This window comes from Mirounga leonina, unplaced genomic scaffold (genome assembly GCF_011800145.1).
Source record: "Mirounga leonina isolate KUSES-001 unplaced genomic scaffold, KU_Mleo_1.0 Mir_168, whole genome shotgun sequence".
NCBI classification, from domain to species: domain Eukaryota; kingdom Metazoa; phylum Chordata; class Mammalia; order Carnivora; family Phocidae; genus Mirounga; species Mirounga leonina.
Window position 1 is genome coordinate 58,078,569 of NW_023270426.1, and position 23,023 is coordinate 58,101,591.

Below are 23,023 nucleotides of genomic sequence, written 5' to 3' on the forward strand. Positions count from 1 at the left end.
TTTTGAACTTCAAAAGATATAATAATTATTATTCTTATTGTTACTCAACTATGTGATGTCTTACGAATTGGGGGATATTTCCTTGGTCCTGAAAGTCATTCTTCTACTTCTCTCTAAGTTTATGATGTTCTATATAGCATGTTATGTTACCCTAGCTATGAATGCAAGCTGAGTTCATTTTAGACACATAGCCAAAACTTACTCTTCTAAAGATAATAAAAAAACAACCATTATTTACCACTGGATAAGTACCATCATGCCAAACACAAGGTTATTTCCTCAATTCATTTCAATTTAATGATAGTATGATGGGATTTTGAGTCATCTTCAAGTCTATGTAACATAATATCACACACAAATAATAATGTCATCTGTCTGTTCCTCACACATGCCATGCTCCTTCCTATCACAGGGCCTTTGCATGTGCAATTCCCTCTGCCTGGAATGTTCCTTCTTCCTCTCTGTGCCTCCTTAACTTCTTCCTTTCCTTTCCATCTCAGCTCTAATTTCACCTCCTCAGGAAGCACTCCATCTTTTCTTGACTGCAACAAATCCCCCATTAAGACACAGAGCACCATGTCTTCCTTTGTAGCACTTGTCATAATTGAAATTGCCTGTCTTCTTCAACATCTGTGAGCCAACTCTGTATTGTCTCACTTTCGTATTCCCACTTTTGTATTCCCAGTATCTATCCCACTGCCAAACCTATATAGTAGGAGCTAATAACTTAGTTGATTAATGATTTTAAGATTTTCATCTCTCAGGTGTGTTTTCTTCAGTTATTATTTTTAATGACTACTCCTGAGAACATTTTCGTATCTATAGAAGCAGGCTGATAACCTCACTTAATCTTTTGTCATATTTATATAGCACCTCATATATGGAAGAAGAGTAATTTATACTGAGGAGTGGAAGTAGAAAGAATTTTGAAGTTAGGAAGCTCAGGTCTGAACTTCAGCTTGTTGTTCCCTACAACGAGTTAGGAACAAACTTTTTTAAAAAAGATTTTATCCATTTAACAGAGAAAGAGAGAGAGAGAGCACACAAGCAGGGGGAGTGGGAGAGAGAGGAGCAGGCTCCCCGCTGAGCAGGGAGCCTGATACGTGGCTTGATCCCAGGATGCTGGGATCATGACCCAAGCCGAAGGCAGATGCTTAACCAACTGAGCCACCCAGGCGCCCCCAAACTTTCTTTTTTTAAAAGATTTATTTATTTTAGAGAGAGAGAGAGAACGAGCAAGAGTGGGGCGAGGGACAGAAGGAGAGGAAGAGAATCTCAAGCAGACTCCCTGCTGAGTGTGGAGCCCAACATGGGGCTTTGATTCCATAATCCTGAGATCATGACCTGAGCTGAAATCAAGAGTAGGATGCTTAACCAAGGGAGCCACCCAGGTGCCCCGGGAACAAACTTCCTGAAGTGCAGGATGGCTATGGTCATTAAAGGTGGTATTATAGCTGAAGTGGGTCTATAGCGGTACTGGGAACGTGACCTAGTACTTGTAAGACTGCTTCAGTTTTTTTTTTTTTTTTTTTTTATCTTTTTTGGAAAACCAATTTTCTGGTTGTTATTATTATTATTTTTAATATTTATTTTTTTTATTCTTATGTTAATCCCCATACATTACATCATTAGTTTTAGATGAAGTGTTCCATGATTCATTGTTTGTGCATAACACCCAGTGCTCCATGCAGAATGTGCCCTCCTCAATACCCACCACCAGGCTAACCCATCCTCCCACCCCCCTCCCCTCTAGAACCCTGTTTGTTTTTCAGAGTCCATCGTCTCTCATGGTTCGTCTACCCCTCCGATTTCCCCCGCTTCATTCTTCCCCTCCCACTACCTTCTTCTTCTTCTTTTTTTAAGACTGCTTTGAGACATAAAATGAAAACCATATTATACCACGAGGCTACCAAGTGAATCAAAGACCTTACATATACCATGAAGACTTCACTTTGCAAAGCTAATGATGAGCAAGTTCTAACATATAATGCTTCATTTATTCCTTAGCAATAATCATTATATGAGGAAAAAATTTATAGTGTTATAAAAATTAAGAAGTTTCTCTTAAGTATCAGTCATGGAAGAGCTTCAGGCAGCAAAAGTAGAAATAACTAGGGAAATATATCAATTTTCCCAATGACCACGGCTGCTGAAAACTCTACATTAATGCTTCTAGTCCTACTTTAACATCTTTCCCCAAGGACAGAAGGAGATGAAATGTATGTCAGAAATATAATAAGGCTAAAAAGGAACTCGTTTTGAAAACCTCTGCAATTAATTTAATAAGTGGGCCTAACCTGCCATTATCACTGACATAAATCATTTTATTTACACAGTTCTAGAATTTAGAAGACACATACCTTTAAACAACTGTGTTGCATTAGAAACAATTTACTAAATACGGGGGAAGCACAGCTTTCCTGTCATGGTTTTCCATGGTATATTTTGTCTCGAACATTTTTTTCATAATGCAGCTTAAACAGCATTCTCCATTCCCCATGCCAAAAAAAAAAAAAAAAAAAAAAAAACCCTCCAAATGGTCTAAATATGTCAAGAGCCTTATGCTGTTGAACCACACCACAGTTTTTTTGTCTTTCCATATCATATTAAGTAATTAATTCGTGGTTCTACCATGCCTCTGTTTTCCTAATTTTTCACAACAGTGCAGCCACCACGTTTTCTTTCAAAGGCCACTTAATGATGTGGCAGAGCTTACCACAAAGGTAAATCCTGCACTGTCTCATCACAAAGCAAGAGCTACTATTTAGCATCACAGATTGTGTTCTGTTCCCCAGCTGTAACCTCTCAGTAAGGATATGCAGCTGGATTTTTTGTTGCTATTATTGAACAAAGCAAGTAAAGCACTATACAACACCAATATCAGTGAACACAAAATTGTCAGCCCCAAATCAAGCTAGGCTTGAAAGGGGAGAGGCTGCTATTATACATTATCATATTATAATAAAATCTGAATTCCCAGGCATCTCATAATCCTGTCAGAAAAAAATTTTATGTTCATTATTTTCTTAATCTTTAATGTATCATATTTCATTATTAAAATGGAAAGAGTCTATAAACCTCTTTCTCAAAAACCTGTATGTACTGGACCGAGTTTTCAGCTTTACCGATACATCAGTGTGTGTGTATGGGTATGTGTGGAGAGAACATTTTCCTGCAAAACTGCAGCAAATGGAAAAACCACATTTTAGTCTTTCATAATGTGATGATAAAACAGTAAGAGTACATTTTAAGACACCTGAGTAGTCATGAGTATTATAACCAGTAAGTAATCACAGTATTACTAAGATTGTGATATGAATGGTTAACAAGACATTCTAAGTAAAGGCTTTGTTTTATTCTGTATTCAAATATACGTTAAACAATTGAAAATTATGTCCTTAAAAATAATCTGCCTCTGTTGTTATTTATTTTCCCCTCTTTATTTAATACTTAAAGATGAGCTTTAAATGGAAATACAACTGTCCTCCTGTCAATGTTTTTGTTATACATTAAGCTTGATAAATCACCCAGTATTTTCCAATGAATGTCATTTATTTTTGTCTCTAGTTGAACTTCAGAAATTTAGAAAGTTTACACAAAAGCCTTCCATCTGATATATGTAATATTCAAAATACTGTAATAATGTCTCTCAAAATATAGATATTTGATCTTGCTGTTACATGTGGCTCAACATGGAAACCAGTGATTCATCAATTTTTCTATTCTCTTCATCTCTTTTACAGCATCCTAATCAACCTAATTAAGGCTTTGTTCATCTGAAACCTCTGATGACAATTTGTTTCACTCTATCCCACTGTGGTCTTCTTATAAGGAGAATTAAATCTGATCTTCTGACAGCAATCATTAAATGATCCCAACTGGCCCCAATTAAGCCACATGGCTCACGGGCTTCCATACCGTCAAGTACCCAGTTCTCTGTTTCATTTGCACGTCATTTTTTACCTTGGTTTATTTTCCTAAAGCCAATTAAGTCTGTGTCTTATCAAGTGGAACTAAATTTCCTTGTGTACACTAGCTTAAGACACAGTGCATCAATTGACTTTGCAGTCATACTGAAGTATACCACACAGCGTTCCTAAAGCCATGCTCTCTAGCCGTAGTACTATTAATGAAAAAAACAAAACAAAACAAAACCAAAAGCAACCAACAACCCACTTTAGATTTACTTACTCATGCTGAAATCGACACATGTACCTTCTCAAAATAATATACATATTCAAACACTTCTGGCTAGCATAAATCGATAATAACGTTCCCTTGGCTTATTTACAGTGATCTTTTAATAGAGTAGTGTCTGCATTTAGTAGGGTTTAATATTCTTTAAAAAAAATTTTTGAATTATCTCTTTAAGACCTTCTAAAAGAGCAGTACCAAAGTAAGACTTCTGAAGTTAACCTTTCTTACCCTTAATTTCTGCTCTAATTTTTTCACATATGCTCAATTGTAAGTTCTGTAATGATGTTCGCAGGCCTTCCTATGAATGCAGGTAGCCTCAGGATTTAGAGCTCATTGATTGTGTGCTACTCCAGGGAAATGGCTGATTAAAAACAGCCTCATGAGGAGGAGTAGCTCCTATTCACATCTGGCTCATCTTATTCTAAACGCTAATACCTGTATGGAAATTTGACCCCTAGCTTCGGGTTTGGAGAACCACACTTTACAGAGTCCTCTACCTTAGATGTGAGGGCAGAAACACAGTTAAATTAATCTCAGTATGACTGGTGTTTGACACAGTTTCTGAAGGCCTTAATCAATTATCTTGACTACTTTTCTGAGAATATAAACAAATGTGCTGTATTTTTACATCTATTCTAATTATAGCTATCGCTGATCATCTGTTGGTATCTGATGCCGGCTATCTGTCACAGTTCTCAGAGCAGATGGATTAGAACATATATGTTCATCCTAATCATATATTAAAAACTGACATTAGGATAGAAAACTGAAATGGATACTATGCATCTTATTGGACATTAACCTTGACGGAACATGTAATTCCTTTTATTCCTTGACCAACAGATGTAACTACAAAGAAAAAAGAAAATATAATAGAATCTTTAACATACTGACATTTGGAAACACCTAGAAAAAAATGGTACGTGCCTTTTCTTTATGACAGCTAAATAGTCATCTACTCAATAAATAACCGTCCTTCTCTTCAAAAGAGAAAAATTCAAAATATTTATTACAAAATGCTGATGATTTAGAAAATACTAACAACCTAACAACTGATTAACTTTAAAAAATGTATAATAAATATACTAAAATTTTAGCAATGCAAAACAGATGCTGGGGTGATGTATTATGAAATATTTCTCACTGTATTATAGTAATCTCCAATAAGGTTTGATGTTAATTTTAGAGCATGCTTCTGCTAAAAAGGGCAAACCCTGCAACAGATTTAGTACAAAGAAGCTGAAAATATCCTGTGGAAAAAAAAATCTGTAGTGAAATCAGCCAGCCCAAATCCTGCCATTACTCAGCACTGCAGTGACGTGCGGATGTTTGTAGTGGTTTGAGGAGCCAGCAGGGGTGGAAACTCTACGTACTCGACTTCAACATGATTGCAATTGAACCTCATCAAAGTAAGAGCTCATAATTTGTCACAGAAAACAGCCAATTAACATATGTTAGAAAAAGGCTTCATAAAGATAATATATGATTAAAGACCCAGTGCAGCTGTTGAAAATCAAAACTACGCATTTAAAAAAGAAATCTCAGCCTGAGCTTCCGTATGGTTAAACTGATAATGGCTACTATGATTTTTTTTAAAGTAGAAAAATATAATTACAGTGCTTCTCATAAGTTTGGGGTTATGGCAAGGGAGAACTGGGTACTGTGGTATTATTTACTATGCCTTACTTAGTTCTATAAATAGTTGAAGCCCTTGCCAAAACTCTGTAGTTACTTTGTTATAGTGCTATTTTAAAACACAGACCTTCATTGTGAGCTAAATGGCCTTCAGGATGCACTTTGTAGTTAGAGCATTCCTCTCAAAACTATATCCTCCCTTTATCTGCGCAAAACTCCAGGACAAGAGGACTCTACACGATAGCCCTGCTTGCTGTAAAACACACTAGGGCTGTGTAACACACGGTTTTCATACTTCAGAACTTCTGTCAGGGTTGTTGGTCAGGAATGCCGACGGTTAAAGGTGAGAAATGAGACTCTGGCGCACGTATGCGGTACGTATCTCCTAGCACGATGTATTACAGACTACCTGCTACAGCTTTGGAGCAGATGAACTACGTACAACTGAATGTACATGGTATATTCTCCTCAGAGATTTAAACTAAACTTTAGCTTGGACCATGTGGGCAAATCGAATCCTGGTGACACTGATGTCATCGGAGACTATGAGCCAAGATCATGATGCTTAATCTTACAGATAACAATGAAAAAGTCTGGTCTTAAGTTACAGAGACATAAATGTGTCAAGCATGATGCCAGGTACCAGGGACACCGCTGTGAACAAAACAAACAAGGTCGTGGTGTTCACGAAACCTACATTTTAAAGGGAGAGAGAGGCAATAAAGAAGAGCACTAATATGATGATTATAGATACAGAAAGAAAATACCAGAGGTGGACAGTGCTGTCAGGGAAGATGACATCTGAGAAGATGACATCTGAGGACAGACCGAAAACACGGATGGAGCCAGGCAGTATTTGGAGGATGACGACTCCAGCTTGATTACACCATGAATTCTCTGCCTGTCACGGTTGCTACAAATGGCTAATCCATAGTTTCCGAAACCTCAATCTCCTCATCTACAGAATGGGAATAATAACATTTATATTCTTTGATAAGGTTGTGAGGCTTAAATAAAAAACAGCACTATATTCATTTGTAAAAATTCAACTGGATGCAATTCAATTTCATAAACTAATTGTGTAAAACTGTTTTCTTCATTTCAGTATTGTATAATTTCATAAAAATTATAAATACTTTGAAGCACCGATAATAGAGTATAATGCAAAAGTTTTTTAAACTGATACGAACTGAATCCAAAGATGTGAAAGGTGTGAAAGGACATTTCATTAAATCAGTGTCCACTGATTGAAATAGTTCTTGGGCATAAAAGTTCCTTTTGCAGTGTTAAATATGCATAGTGCCATGAACAATCTAACAAATACAATGTAAAACTTTTGCAAATGTGAAATACAGAAATATATATTTTAAACTGTACCTTCTTTCTTTTAGAAATAAACAATCTTACAACATTACTAATGTACCTGAGTCACGGGGGTAGGTTGATTTATTTCCTCTCTCACAGGACCCAACTCCCAAGCAATCAGCACAGTTTTGATTAAGATCTCAGCGATATTTGAAAATCCCAGTGTCTCACTGTATGGGAAATGTTCACATCTTTGGACATACCCATCTAATGAGAGTAAGCTATGTAGCCTCAAGCCAAACAGATTAATTTCCAACTTGGAATGAATAGACAAATTGAATCATCTAGTATTTTTTAAATTAAAGCATTTTTAAGAGGAAAAATACAAAATTAAGGATTGTGAATTTTAATAAATAAGAAATTACAGCAAAAGGCAATAGACAAACTTTAATTTTAAAAGTTGTTAAATAGAAATGTCTAACGAAAAACCAGTATTTTAAGTAAAGAGAGGGGTCTAAATTTCCTGTGCAACCAAACTTTAAGAAATAATGGGTATATACTTTCAGTTCTCCCTCCCCTGTGATTTTTGGGGGGAGTAGCATAAATTTGATCATGTACTGCACTAATTTCTTTTTATTTCCTATATAGTGAACATAATTTATAAGTTTTAAAATAGGATAAGTTCTATAATTTACCATGAAGCCTAAGTTAACACTGATCTATTATCATTTATAGTTGATCTAATGCCCCCAAAAAGAATCATAAATTTGAAAAGGTTTTTTTTTTTTTTTAAATCAAAATGTTCTTTCCTTCCCTAAATGAATCATGATGTATTTATTCTAATAAAAATCAGCATAGTGTTTGATTCTATTCTCAGTGTTGACCAATATTTCACACTGCATGCTCATCTCCCTTCCTATCTTGTAAAATGACCTTTGGAGGACACTCACCTCCCTCTCCTAAACCCAGTCATGATTGCATGCAAAGCAGGCATGTAAATCTGAGTTTCTTCTCTCTCTTTGTAGCCTTCCCCACTCCATTTTTTCATTTCATCACCTTCCTTTATCTCTTTTCCCACATGTTTAAAACTGAGGGGATATGGAAAGTGAAACTGTCAAAGAGCTAGGAATAGAGGTGTTCTCAGACGAACAGAATGTTTCCTCCGTACACCCAGGCAGGGCAAGTGTGCTGCGTGGGCCGGCCGTGGGCCTGGGGTAAGCTAAGTTGGTTCCTACGCTGAAGGCCTGGCAGGGGGCTCCTTATCTCAGCATGTCTACACATTCTGTCCCAGGCTATTTTCAAGGATAGCCCAATCATCCTTGGCAGATACTAATACTTGGAAAGTATTACAGTACTTCCCCTGTAAAAAAGACCATGCTACCACAGATCAGAAGTTTACTGAAATGAAGTTTTTAAATCCTGATTCTCTGAAAATGAGGATCTAAAAGAAAGCACCCATCAGTGGAAGCAAGCCCATGACTCTCCTTAGAAATCCCAGCCTGGATTCCAAAGATCAGTGGTTCGTAAGGATTATAACAAGCTATTCTTAAAAAAAAAAAAAAAAAAAAAAAAGTCAGGAAATTAAAAAAAAAAATTGAGAGAACAAGTTTCTTTGCTGCAGGACTTTTCATATTTTTCAGTGTGCTAGATGCCAGAATCTGGAGTATTTCCAAATGTATCCAGAATATGTTTTGAGAAATGCTAGCTTTAAAGAAAGGAATAAGCTTCTTTTCTCTGACTACCGAATACACTGAAATGCCCTAAACCAACACACTGCTCAGTGCCTGGCTCAAGAAAAACATAACATATTGTTGAATAATTGATAAAACAATGGAAAACTGTTCTTTTAGCTTTACACAAACATGATATCAAGTGCAGAATATTGTTGTTCTTTTAAAGTAAAAATACTAATAAAATATTTAGCAATTAGTGCAATATATTTCCAAAGCACCAAGAAGTGGTAGAGTATGGTGAAAAGAAAGCTCTATTTGTAATCAGATTCTTGGTTGGGTTCTGCTACCCACGCGCTGCAGGTCTTTGGGCCAGTCAACTGTTTTGAGTCTCACTTTCCTCAGATACATAAAGGGAGCAAGGTTCAATTTCTAAAGACCTCTTTCAAGTTCCTAAATGGTAGAAATTTGGTAAAGGTGTAAGACAAAATGACGTCAAAATGTTTCTCCAAAGATATAGTCCTAGAGAAAAAATAAACTGACAAAGATGTTTAATTGCCTGGGTAAATAGAATTGTTTTTTCCATACTTTTTGCTTTGAAAAGTTGGTTCACATCAGCCTCAAGCACTATAAACAGTTAAGACTAAGGTTACATTATGCACTTTGAACCACTAATCATATTTAGAAATTTAATAAATAGCTATGAATTATAAAATACTTCCTATAGCACCAAAAGCTTTACAAATACAAACGCCAATCCTCACGGTAACCTATGAGGAAGGCTATTTTAATCATTTCTCTTTTACAGAAAGAAAAGCTGGAAGACAGAGAGGTTAAGTTACTTGTCCAGGGTCACACAACTCCTGTTAGGGTATATGTAATTATAGACTACATAAATCTAGTCCCAGACTCAGTACTCGAACCACATACTCTGCTACTTCTCCATGCAGCAATGTACTATTCACGAGAGTGCTTTCAAGTTAAAATTCTTTGCAGAAAATGGGATGTTCAGAGGGTTTTAGTGGAATCTAAGAAGTACTTTTAAAATCAGTGTTCTTTAGGGGTGCCTGGGTGGCTCAGTCGGTTAGGCTTCTGCCCTTGGTTCAGGTCATTATCCTAGGGTCCTGGGATTGAGCCCCGCATCGGGCTCCCTACTCATCAGGGAGCCTGCTTCTCTCTCTCCTCCTCACTCATGCTATCTCTGTCTCTCTCTCAAAAAAATAAAATCTTTATAAAAAAAATCAGTGTTCTTTAATTCATCTAACATTTTCTTATTTTTTTAAAAAAGATTTTATTTATTCATTTGAGACACAGAGATAGAGAAAGAGAGAGCATGAGCAGGGAGAGAGGCAGAGAGAGAAGCAGGCTCCCCGTTGAGCCAGGAGCCCGATGTGGGGCTCAATTCCAGGACTCTGGGATCATGACCTGAGCCGAAGGCAGACGCTTAACCATCTGAGCCACCCAGGCGTCCCTAACATTTTCTTATTCTTGATGGCAAAAAGAATTTACTTCACTATGCCAGGTAGGGGAAAAGAATGACACTTGAGTTAGTTACTTGTTATTAGCATATCATCAGCATCAGCAGGTTCCCCCCTCCCCTTTTCTACAAATGAATGTGGTTGCTCACAAGGGAAACCAGGTAAATGTCTATGAATAAGCATATATTCATCCCGAGTCCTGGGCAAAAACATGAAAACAGGTGTCTTCCTGAGGATGGGTCAGGAGAGTCAACTTTATTCATGATTAAGATGAGTATTACAAAGAATATTACAGATATCTTGTCTCCAGGCTTGAGGCAGTCATCTTGCTCTCCTTTACAGTACCTTGGGTAGGTTTCGAACCCAGATCTAATTCATTCTGGTATTACCTTGGTCATTAATCCACCCCCACTCCCCTTTCTGTTCCTCCTCTTGTTCTTCCTTCTCTTTATGCTTTTCCTTCATCTCCTCAAATTATGGTCTACCACAACATTCTTCTCTATGCAGTGCAGTTTCCACTTTAGAATTTTATACATTTACCTACTTCTTTAGAATTCTTTGTGTTTGAGACCTCTGGCTATAACTATGCAATTCACACTCTTTAAATATATTATTTTAGAAGTAATTTTATGTATATCAGCTTTATAAGACACACACCTAATAAAAGATACTATTAATTGTATAAAAACAGTTGACATAATTGGCAATATATTTATAATTGTTGAAGAAAAATCACAGACTTTGGTGTATTACAGAAGTTCACATCAGTTTTTCCACAATGTATCACAGAGCCTTGCTCTGTCAGAGACTACATAGTGTGAGGAAGTAATAGTTGTATATTTTCAGCATGTATCAGACTGTTCTCCTACTTTCATAAGGAGAGCACTGTGGTACAAATATAGGTACACATATATTCATTTATGTATTTATATATGTTATTGTACCAGCTGATGAGCACACTGGGTCAGAGCCATTCAAAAACTCCATGACTGACAATGACCCATTATATTCAAGCTTGAATTCAATTTAAGATGCTGGGCCGTTGACTGGGCAAAGTGAAAGCTCAACATGGCTGTTTCTATAGCCCATGGACTTGAAGAGGGCTTTCGGTAAACAGGAAATCTCTGAAAATTCTAATTCAGTAAGAAAGGACCTGTTGGCAAATATTGCCTTTCACAGTGAAGAGAGGTCTGGAATAATTTTTATATTGGAGTCACTCATGCCTGTCGGTGAGTCTGGCAATAAAAGAGTTCTGAGAAGTACAGAGGTGACATCACTTTTACATGCTAGAAAAGTGAACATTGCCATCAAGTAACTAGTTAACATACCAAATCATTATTTGGTCACTTTTCTGATGATCCAAAATTCAAAATTACATAAAAATGGTTGTCTTATATATTTTATGAATTGGAAAACAATGAATATAGCACAATTTCTGTTCAGTTCCTTAAAAAAAGTAGGATAAATATTTAATAAATGTTTCTCTAAACTTATTATGGAGAACTTCAGGATGGGCTTGGAAATTTCACTTTCCTTAAACTGGATCTTTAGGAGATCCATTTTAAAATTTATCTAAATTTTGCCATGTTAGAAAAGAGCAAAATAATCTATTTTTTTTGGTTGAAATATGTATCTATATTTCCATTCAACCAAGGTAAGAGTAGAAATGCCAGACATTAATACTGGCAGAGGCCATGCAAGGTCATACATTTTCTCCTCCTTCAGATAATACCATCCCCAAATTATTTCACAAGGATTCCACCTCTATTTTTAAGGCCTTCCGGAAAAGAAGCAACATAACCTTCCTCAGTAACCTATTTTGATATTTCACAACTCTCACTCAGGAAATTCTGACTTATAGCTAATCCCTCACAGAATACTTTATGCCCACTCCTCTTGTTCTACCCTCTATACAGAGAACAACATTTGATGATCATGTCCCTCATGTCAGACACTTCAAGACTGTATATTGAATTATACGTGTTTTTGTTATCCTGCCCTTGCTTTGCTTTCTATTTCCCCCCATATTTGCAGCTATTCATTTCAAGTCATATCTGCCTTTCACTCTCTAGTCCAAAAATATATGTAGTGCTCAAAACAGGCTCTTGTTGTATGTTCCCATCAAATACATATTTTTAATTATCTACACAATGCATAAATTTTAAAGCCAAAGTTTATCTTTTCATTTACGTCCATTTTGCATTGTTTTCAATGAGCCAACTCCTGTACATTTTGTATGTAAAGAGTTAATTTGTATTTCCTTAGCTTCATAATTTCTCACCGTTTTTTCAGTTTACCAATTTTACCAAGGTCACGCTGGCTTCAGATCCTATCTTTCAAGAGCCAGACTTCACACTCTTTATATAGGACTAATTAACGTTTTTAAATTTAGTGGATAAATTATTTCACTATTCCTTCAGCTACCATTCAAATCTGTATGGTTTAGAGAACATTTTTCTTTTCTTTTTTTTAAAATATTTTATTTATTTATTTGACAGAGAGAGACACAGCGAGAGAGGGAACACAAGCAGGGGGAGTGGGAGAGGGAGAAGCAGGCTCCACGCAGAGCAGGGAGCCCGATGTGGGACTCGATCCCAGCACCCTGGGATCATGACCTGAGCCGAAGGCAGACGCTTAACGACTGAGCCACCCAGGCGCCCTAGAGAACATTTTTCTAATTTATGAATGAATATATCGTACAGGACAAAAACCAAAAGCCTTGGAAAGTTGAGATTATACCTATTTCTTCTCCTTCACACCCTATACTGTAGTTTAAAATATCCTCCTAGGACCAGTTTTTAATGATGCTGTGTTGGTTCATACTCACACCCAGGGTGTTACAGAATGTATACAAAATGTATAACAAGTCATTCTGATTTTTCCTTCTATATTTTAACTCTGTAAGTTAGTTACAAACAGTGGTTCCCTGGGCCATCCTTTGCTTTCTTTTAAAAATATTATCATTGATAGTTACCTTCTAGTTTTTATTTAAAAGTTCTTAAGAATAGTACCTGGTAGCCCTGCAATGGCATTTGTTACAAGAATTCCTGCTACTAAAATTATCTTAGGTTTAGCTAGACCTGCCCAGGAATTCCATATTTGCTTTGTTTCTTAGTATCACTTGATTCCACAGGTCGTAGATACATATGTTACATTTCCTATGTACGTGGACACAAGCATGTGTTCATTTGTTGCTTAATAATGATAAAAGATAAAGCAAAGAAACATTTCATTCATTCCTTCATTCTAAAGTTTTTTTGTTTTTGTTTTTGTTTTTTAGTGCTTTAGTACGTACTGTGTTTTAGGCACTATTTTAAGGGATAAATCAAAGAATAAAAATAAAACAGATAAAAAAATCACACCTTTGTGGAACTTACAATGTTCCTGGCATTATCTATATTTACTTTCACCTCCACATAAAAAAATGGGCTTTATTTTATCCTTTGCTGTTGTTCTTGTTTGCTGGTTAAACTGAATGAATTTGTAAATACCATACCTTAATTTCTATTCTCCTTATCAAATTTTAAGCCTTCACTATTTCTTAGACCTTTCACTTCCATACTGTTTTTAATTTCTTCTTTTCTCATAATGCTTTTAAAATTTCCATTCTTCATATGGGTCTTTCTTTAGCCAACCAGATACTCCCCTCTCTTTTTAATGTTTGTGATACTAGATGAAGTGATGTTTGACCACTTGTGCAATCTTCCAACCTATATTTTAAATTTTCTAAGAATACTTTAAAAATATTTCCAACTCCTTTGAAATATGCTCCATTAATAGTCATCTTTTTCTACTGAAGAATTCTTTGGATCTTTAATTCCTGCCTGTGATTAGATCCTAAGAGATTATGAATCTTTGGCTAATCACCAGGTTTGACAAAAAACTAAACTAATTAATGAATAATATTGTCTTAGTTTTACTGAAAGAGAAACAATTCTAGTAAATCAAGAATGACAACTCACTTTCCTGTTTCCTGCTATATGTCTGGGTAGTCTGTGACTGTAATATTTAGGTACTTCTACTATACAAGGATGAGAGCAAGTGATCAATGATTCCCTATTGTGTAATAAAAGATAACATTAAAAACAGAGTGCAATTACAAAAATCAACCATATGGAAAAATATAAAGATACACGGTGAGAAAAATCCTTTCCTGAGAATTTATAAAGATAGCATTAGGCATCAAAATTATAGTAAATAAAGAAGTGGGAGATATGGTGATGATTTATTTGTCACAAATTTAGTTTTCATTAATACGTTGAAAAAAATTCTCAGGAGGAGAAAACAGTGAGATAAAAAAGCAAACAGCTTTGATATGTGGCTAGGTATATGCCAATATGCCAGCTTCTAGGTAAATTTTTCATGTATTTATGAGATCCTAAATAATATTTTTAAAGGTGATATTCTTGATTAGGATCTCAATGGCTTTTGAAGAAAACCAACTTATCCTCTTCTAGAAGCCTTGAAATTAGGGATGGGTGTCATCCTACAGTGTAATGTTTGAACTGGAGAAGGAACAGGACAATGCTCAGCCATCTACCCATAGAAATTTCTGCCCCTTTCCCAACCTTGTCCTAGAAATTGGAAAAAGGTATGGTGCAGAGACAGGCACATCACTGGCAACTGGCTAAGAGTTAAACAGACGGAGTTGTTTTAGAACCTAATATATAGGCTGGTGATGCCTTGTTAATGTTTTCCTATCTCATTTCTTTTTGGATGCAGGGCTTTGTAAAATGTCTCTTTATTGGTTGTTTTTGTGCGTTTTTGTTAAGTTTTTTTTTTTTTTTTTTTTTTTAATCATGACATGAAAAGCATTTCCTATTTGGGTCTTTGTTCTATTAGCTATTTGCCTTTCCCCAAAACTGTATTTGAAGCTTAAACACCGAAACATAGACACACTCCATCACTTAATACTGTGTATGTCATTTAAATTCTATTTGAATTAATCAATGGTGTACCAATGGGTTGCTAGAATTGAAGTTTAGAATCCTACTGAGACATTGTACAAAAATGATATCAATTGCTAGGTAGACCATGTATGCTACACAATCACATTTACATAATTTTAATATTTCTGAAATTCAATTTTTGTATTTCATTCAATTTTTTCTAAGACTCACTTTCTTCACTACCAAGTAAGATATATTAACTAGGTAATATACATGTTTCTTCTATGTCTAATGACAGATCTTATGAACTACTGAAACTAATATCTATGATTTTCTTTAATCCATAAATTATCATGTTGGGAGATTCTATTTCAGATTGGCAACATGGAAAAAAAAGATTTCTAGAATAAAATTTGGAATTCTGGCAAAAGTCTTCATTTATGTTTGATATTTTATATCTCTGAAATAATTTTTAGTCATCTTAGCGAGAATGTTAACATTGAATGAACATGTCCTAGGAATATTATTTCTATTATTTCAGTTGGATTTCACACTTGGATAAGTTTGTAATCGTGTGTCCTACTACACTTCAGTTCAGAAAAAAATCAAGGAAGAGAAAACATATGAAACTTTCCCAACTTTTTACTGCAAGTAAGTAGCAAAACTAGTTTTTGAGACAAGGGAGCCTGACTCCAGATTCCAGGTTCTTCTTCCTCTGTTAATGCTGTCGCATGTATTAGGAGGCATCATAAAATCTTAAGGAACTATTTCACCACCAAATTTTCAAATTTTATGTGAAAGTCCTAAATCACCTGACAGGGAATATGTCTAATTCAATGCATTGAGGATCTGAGCTTTTATCTAAAAATAAATTTCAACCTTTGGTTCTTAGTAGATTAGAGAAGGGTGTTTCATTTTGTTCCTGTTTGGCTTTTCTACTTTATTCTTAAAAATAGGGTTTAAAATATATTGCTATTTGTAGTTTAAATATAATGCACCAAAAATACTAAATTTTTCTCTGATTTAAGTTATATTTATTAATGTGCTTCTATTTAAAGTTATTTAAAGGACAACCTCAATAGTGTTATAGGCTACTAGCAGCCATGTATACTTATAATTTATAGCCAGAGAAAAGATACCTCTAATTTTCCATTTGGTGTATGCCTTAGTAATGTAAACATAATAAGGAATTCTGATTATATAGATCGACAATGAATTGGAAATAGGCGCTGGTAAAGATTAAATTTATAGGTGAACTGATGAGAAGTGCAGTATGCTGTAATTTACTGAACTTGCCTTACCTCATAAATTTCTGTGTCCTTCTTATCAAATGATTCTTAAGGTTCTTTGTATGAAAATAATTCACTTTGTGCACTTAGAATGACCCACTAATTGGAAGCAGCTTTCTAATACTCTATATACTTGTGATACTCAAAAATGTAATGACCAGTGAATTTGCTTTAATTCCAAAAATTAACTAATTTGGACTGCTTGTAAAAGTTTAAACTAGAATGAACATTATAAAGAACTGAATCGAAATGTCAATAGCTTCTATAAATGCTTTTGTCAACAGCTGGTTTAAATTGCAAAAAACAAAACAAAACAAAAAAAAACCCAGAAACAATTTAGGAAGGAATATGGATTTTTCAAAATGGATCCATATTATGGAAAAAAATGCTCTTCCTTTAAAGCCATTGTTCATTTCCTATATTGAAATATGATGGTGAAGCAAGTGTAAGAAATTATGATCTTCTTAGAGGCTTTTAAATAAGCCCTGGGTGGCTCAGTCAGTTAAGCATCTGCTTTTGGCTCAGGTCATGATCCCAGGATCCTGGGATCAAGTCCCACATTGGGCTCCCTGCTCAGCAGGGAGGCTGCTTCTCCCTCTGCCTGCCACTTTTCCTGCTTGTGCTCTCTTTCTGACAAGTAAAAAAAAAAAAAAAAAAATAAGCCCAATCTCCATCACATGAAATTTCCTTATCACAGGCATTTCAGTACACATTATGACTAAATATGAGATTGCGATGGGCAGGAGAATGTTTTAATAAGATAACAACTTAACTATTCGTCGTGGTCTTTTCCACTCATTTACCTGAATCTTCTATGCACCTCAGTTCCCTTCTTGTGTGACAAACTCATCTGATGTAGGAAATAAGCAATGATGCACTTGAATCTTCTACTGCAAAATCTCAGAAGTTGTGATAAAAATATGCATTTTACTTTAAATAATCTAAATAAATCCTAAATAGTAATAATAATAATTGTGGTGCTGGATTTTTTATGAAATATATAATACAGAATTTTCTTCAAAATCGAGTTTTCAACCTATTATCTTCTCTACATATGCTTTCTACTTTTTAGAACTTTGATTATGAGTGGCCTAATAAAATTTGACTACAGATTTATACCTATAATAAAAAATAGAATCGACTTCAACCCTTCATGAAAGTGCTACCAAATATATAGCAGTCCCCATAACGACAGAAAAATGACAGCAACAATGCCTGGGAGTAAACTGTCATTTGAGAGAGCAAAGGTAAAAAGAAAATCATTAAGGGGTCAGTTAAAAATATCTTTGTTAGGATATAAGAAAATTAAGTGGTAGAATTCCAAAGAGAACTCTCTTTGTGCTTATACTATCATTCAAATAGTTTATCCCTGCAAGGAGATTACCTGTAATGTTGCCAAGGTCACTGCCAAGTTGTATTAATGGCCATGTTCAGTATATGTCAGTCACATGAGTTAGAGCTGCCTTCTTCTTTTTCTACTGCATAATGACCTACCTCTCTTAATGCACACTGACAAATTGAGGTGAGTGAATATGTTTTTCCAAAATATAGATGGAAGAGTTCCATTCCACCAGTCTTCCATTTTAATTGTACCAAACATGTGGAATGTAAAGTATGGCAGGAAAGAGGTTTTAAATATTCTATTCTGAAAATTGAACCATTTTTGAAAATGGCACTTTGAGTCTTACAGGGAATTATTTGTGGCTGCATTGTGGAATTTCTTTCAAATGCACATTTGCTTACATTGCTGTAAAGGCACAAAATATTTTTTAAATGTAAGAATGACATTTTTTTAATCTAGAAAATGTCATTGGAATACAGAGTTAGTAACAGAATGATTTAGTATTCAATAGTTAAGCTCTATTGCAGATTTGTAATTTTCATTTATCAATATTATTCATCATTTACAGAAGAAATGTGAGAGTGTAGGCATATTGGCTTCTGAATACATCTACTGACTAGAGTGTAGCAGACATATTTATGTACTTAGAGTAAAAATAGATTAACACATCTCCTTTACAGGGCTTATATTTAAATAGAATAAATCACATCCTCAAAGAATAAATGATATTCTAGTATGTTATAATAAGACTTGCTCGTGAGAGACATCTCCATTAAAAATTTACCACTTTACTCCTGGAATACCAATTTAGTCCTGGTCTTGAGATTAGCAATATATTAAAAATATCTGGGGAATTAGCAATTTCAATTCCTGATTTGATATTAGAACTTTGCGCTGATTTCTTTGTTTCACTTATATACTTTAATTCATCAAAACATTATTGAAATAATTGGGAAAGAAAGAAGACATGAAGAAGCACTCCACTGCTTACATCAGCTGACCTGAACAATATTTTATAACTATATTTAGAAAAAGATAAAAAGAGCTGAATACAGCTACAATTCTCCATGCCAACTTCCTCTATCACCACTTTTTTTTCTTTCATTTAGTAACTCATCTATAAAACAATGACATTAGAAAAAAAGAGAGAGGGAATAATTCCAGATAGATTAGATAGAATTTTAACACACTGGTTAGATGCATAATTAGTTAGGAGACGAGACTGAACACCAATCTAGCTTCCACTTAAGATCACTATTGCTAGGGGCGCCTGGGTGGCTCAGTTGGTTAAGCGACTGCCTTCGGCTCAGGTCATGATCCTGGAGTCCTGGGATCGAGTCCCACACATCGGGCTCCCTGCTCGGCGGGGGGTCTGCTTCTCCCTCTGCCCTCTTCCCTCTCGTGCTCTCTGTCTCTCATTCTCTCTCTCTCAAATAAATAAATAAAATCTTTTAAAAAAAATCACATTTCTAGTTTGTTTATCTCATTTATACTCACACAATTTTTGGTAGTGACTTGGGTCACAAATGCATTACAAGGGAGTTCTCAAATTTGAAGTTGAATAATACAAACTATTATCTAAATTAGAAAAATTAGATTCAAATATATTGCATTTATAAGGTACATGAGTAAAAACTGGCAATACACAGAATGTAAATAAATACATTCTGCAAACTTACAATTATAACCAGTAATTGGGCACAGGGTAATGTGACTAAAAATCATATGTAATACTTTAGTTGAGATTTATAATCTTATTATTAAAACTCTTAAAAAGATGATGTAGAATAATTTCCTATTTAAAAAAAAATTCCCCAAAGGCAAATAGCAGGAGGTGACAGAATCTGCATGATTTAAAAACCTAATAATGATCTATATTTGCAAATCCAAAGCTACAGTAGCCAAAAAGTTTAGTAGAAAACAACAAACCTAGTTCTAGAAGTGTGATTGAATGGATACAACTTCTCAATTATGTAATATCTCTTACTTTGTAGAATACTGAGTAGCCTTATATTGATGAAAACCATCTCATTAAAAATATTTACACACATTTACATCTTTCTACATAGTAATAATAATAGGCAATATAAGTGCCTCATATTTATTATTTAATTCTTGTTGTAATTATTTTAGTCATGATAAGGTAGATAAACTGAGACACATTTTAAAAACATAAGCAGTGTAACTTCTTACTCCATGCTGTTAAGTAGTTGTCATTTGGGTAAGCCCATTATTAAAAAAAAAAAGGCCATAATTCATCCCCATACACTGATGACTGAGGTACACTGATGAGAAAAAACAAAGTTCAGATTTTGGTTAAAAATTGACATCCCTGAGGATAAAAATTCTGTTTACCAATGTCACTGTTCTCTGTGAAAGAGTTGTTTAAAAGATTCCCTGTATCAATGGACAGGTCATTTAGAATTTTAGTGGGTCATGTGAGTGCATTTTGTTTCCTCAGATGGAAAAAAAATTCTTCAGTTTGGTAAAGTATTTCTTAAAAGAATGATTGTTCTAAGCACTTTAAATACCTTTAGTTTACTTGCTTCTAATTTGAAAATCAAAGGCATTCATAATTTCACATACTCCAACTGCCTAAATCTTAAGATTCACATATCTAAGAGTCAGCCCCACATGATTTTTGGCTATTCTATTGAATTTATGGGAAACCTTTCATTTATTGTACAAGAATTGTGAGACTTGTTTGTTAAAAAAAAAAAGGTTATACACACATGATAAAATACAGGGAAAATAAGCGTCGATATTTGGCTAGTGCAAAAGCTGTCTAAAGCTTAATTTAAAAATCTACAATAAAAGTTTCATCACGTTTATCTACTTGACTTTTGTCTAAATGCTTAACTTTATAACAATGGGATTAACGATTGACCACTATTAAAGTTCAGTTTTCTCTGATGTTTCAGGGAGATGAATCTGCAAATTCCTTCAGGAAATTATCTATTGTTAATCAACATTTCAAAATCAGAAAATTCCAGAATTTTGTAAATCTGGTATTCCCTAGTTCTATTTTTAATTTAATATTATGAATCAAGATGATTAAAATTCAAACATGAATTTTTTTAAACTTTGAAAAGATACAAATAGTGAAGTCACCTTTAATGACTTTAACTTGAGTGTAACATAGGCGATTATAAAATCTATTTCCTAGACTTTCTGCCCAAAAGGCAAAGAACAAAAACATTTCAATACAAAATTTGATTGTAAAAGTTTAAAAAGGCTAATGATCGTTGATCCTTGTTCTGTGTCAGGCACTGTTGTAGCCTTATTGTAGCATTATTACATACATTTTACATAGGGAAAAATTTAGGCAAAGAAGACTTTTTTTGCCCATGGCTTTGGGACTGAAACCTACGCAATCTGACTCCAACATCTGCCTTTCACGTCATACTAAAAAACCCCAGCATTTTAATAAAAAATGATGGCTACTTTGATTGCTTTAAGAATATAACAAATGAAGAGTAACTGCCAAAGCAGATGAGAGAATGGAAGAATACAGAGTCAGTACAGACCCTAGGAGGCCACTGTTCTTTAGGAGCACCATGATGTCTAGGATGCCCTTCATTCTAACACGGAGCAGCAAATAAAACTTCCAGACCTCATGTGCTCACTCTAACTTTGGGGATCTCTTTGACATACATTGATATATACACACACAAATATATGTACATATATATGTACGTATATTTGTCTGTATATATATATTTGTATGTATATATTTGTATGTTTATATGTATATATATATATTTTTAAAGATTTTATTTATTTATTTGAGAGAGAGAGAATGAGAGAGAGCAAGCACATGAGAGGGGGGAGGGTCAGAGGGAGAAGCAGACTCCCTGCCGAGCAGGGAGCCCGATGCGGGACTCGATTCAGGGACTCCAGGATCATGACCTGAGCCGAAGGCAGTCGCTTAACCAACTGAGCCACCCAGGCGCCCTATATGTATATATTTATGTGTGTATGTATGTGACCTACATATCATTAAGAACTTCCATATAATGAATTTTTAAATGAAGAATACATATATTTTAAAATATATTTTGCTTTGTCTCATTATTAGAATAATGCCAGGACTTTGCACTTTGTCTTCTAGTAACATTCATACATTTTGATATCAATCAACCTATCTTAACAAGTATTGGATATAGATACAGTGAACACGTATCTGCTGAGATTTGACTAATTCTTCTACCAACTTCTAGCTTCTACATGTTAACATTCTATAAATCAGCAACAATTATTTCATATTCTGATTGTAGAAATTCAGTATTTAGTAATGTATACTTCTCTATCTTATTAAATTAAAATAATTTATAAATTTATAGTTATGTGAATAGACCATAATATTTATCCTAGGTTCTTGAAATTACAAAATGTATTTTCGCCATCTCAAAAAGATTTTAGCATTCTAATTGTATTAAAAATGTACTGGAATGATTATTATTTGAAACTTTATAATGTAACCAATGTATACAGACTCAATCCATAAGTGTTTTAGATACAAAAATATAAGCAAACTATCACACTGTATTTAAATTTCCATAATGACAAATGGAAATTTAAATGACTAAAAGTGATTGTATATGGAAGTATTTTACGCAGAATTCTCTACATTCTTTAGTACTACAATGGCAAATGAAAGGTTACTGGTATCTTCTTAGGCATGATAACACATTAAAACCATTTTAGAACTGTATATTGAAGTGTGTGTTCAACATTCACTAGCAAAGGGCACCTGGGTGGCTCAGTTGGTTAAGCGACTGCCTTCGGCTCAGGTCATGATCCCAGGGTCCTGGGATCAAGTCCCACATCAGGCTCCCTGCTCTGCGGGGAGCCTGCTTCTCCCTCTCCCACTTCCCCTGCTTGTATCCCCTCTCTCGCTGTGTCTCTCTCTGTCAAATAAATAAATAAAATCTTTAAAAAAAAAATTCACTAGCAAAGGTGAAAATTTATGTTTAAAAAAATCACACCCTTTTATTATGTATTCTAAGTATGTATAACTGAAAAAGCTAATTTTAAGGCTATTTCTATTTCTATTAATAAACACATGGAAGAATATATATCTAAAAGTACCAGTGGTAAAAATAAATAGAAGTACCAGTAGTAGAGATGAAAGTTGAGTTGAAGAAGCACATGAAATAAGATGACAGGAGGTCATCACAATTGTATTTTAAAGTCAATTCCTTATAGAAGAACATTC

General features: G+C 34.6%; 1 protein-coding gene across 15 annotated transcripts in view; it reads right to left on the reverse strand.

Annotated features, from left to right (window-relative positions):
• MEF2C (myocyte enhancer factor 2C) overlaps positions 1-23,023 on the reverse strand; it is a 172,686-nt gene that overhangs the window by 102,456 nt on the left and 47,207 nt on the right. The window lies entirely within an intron of this gene.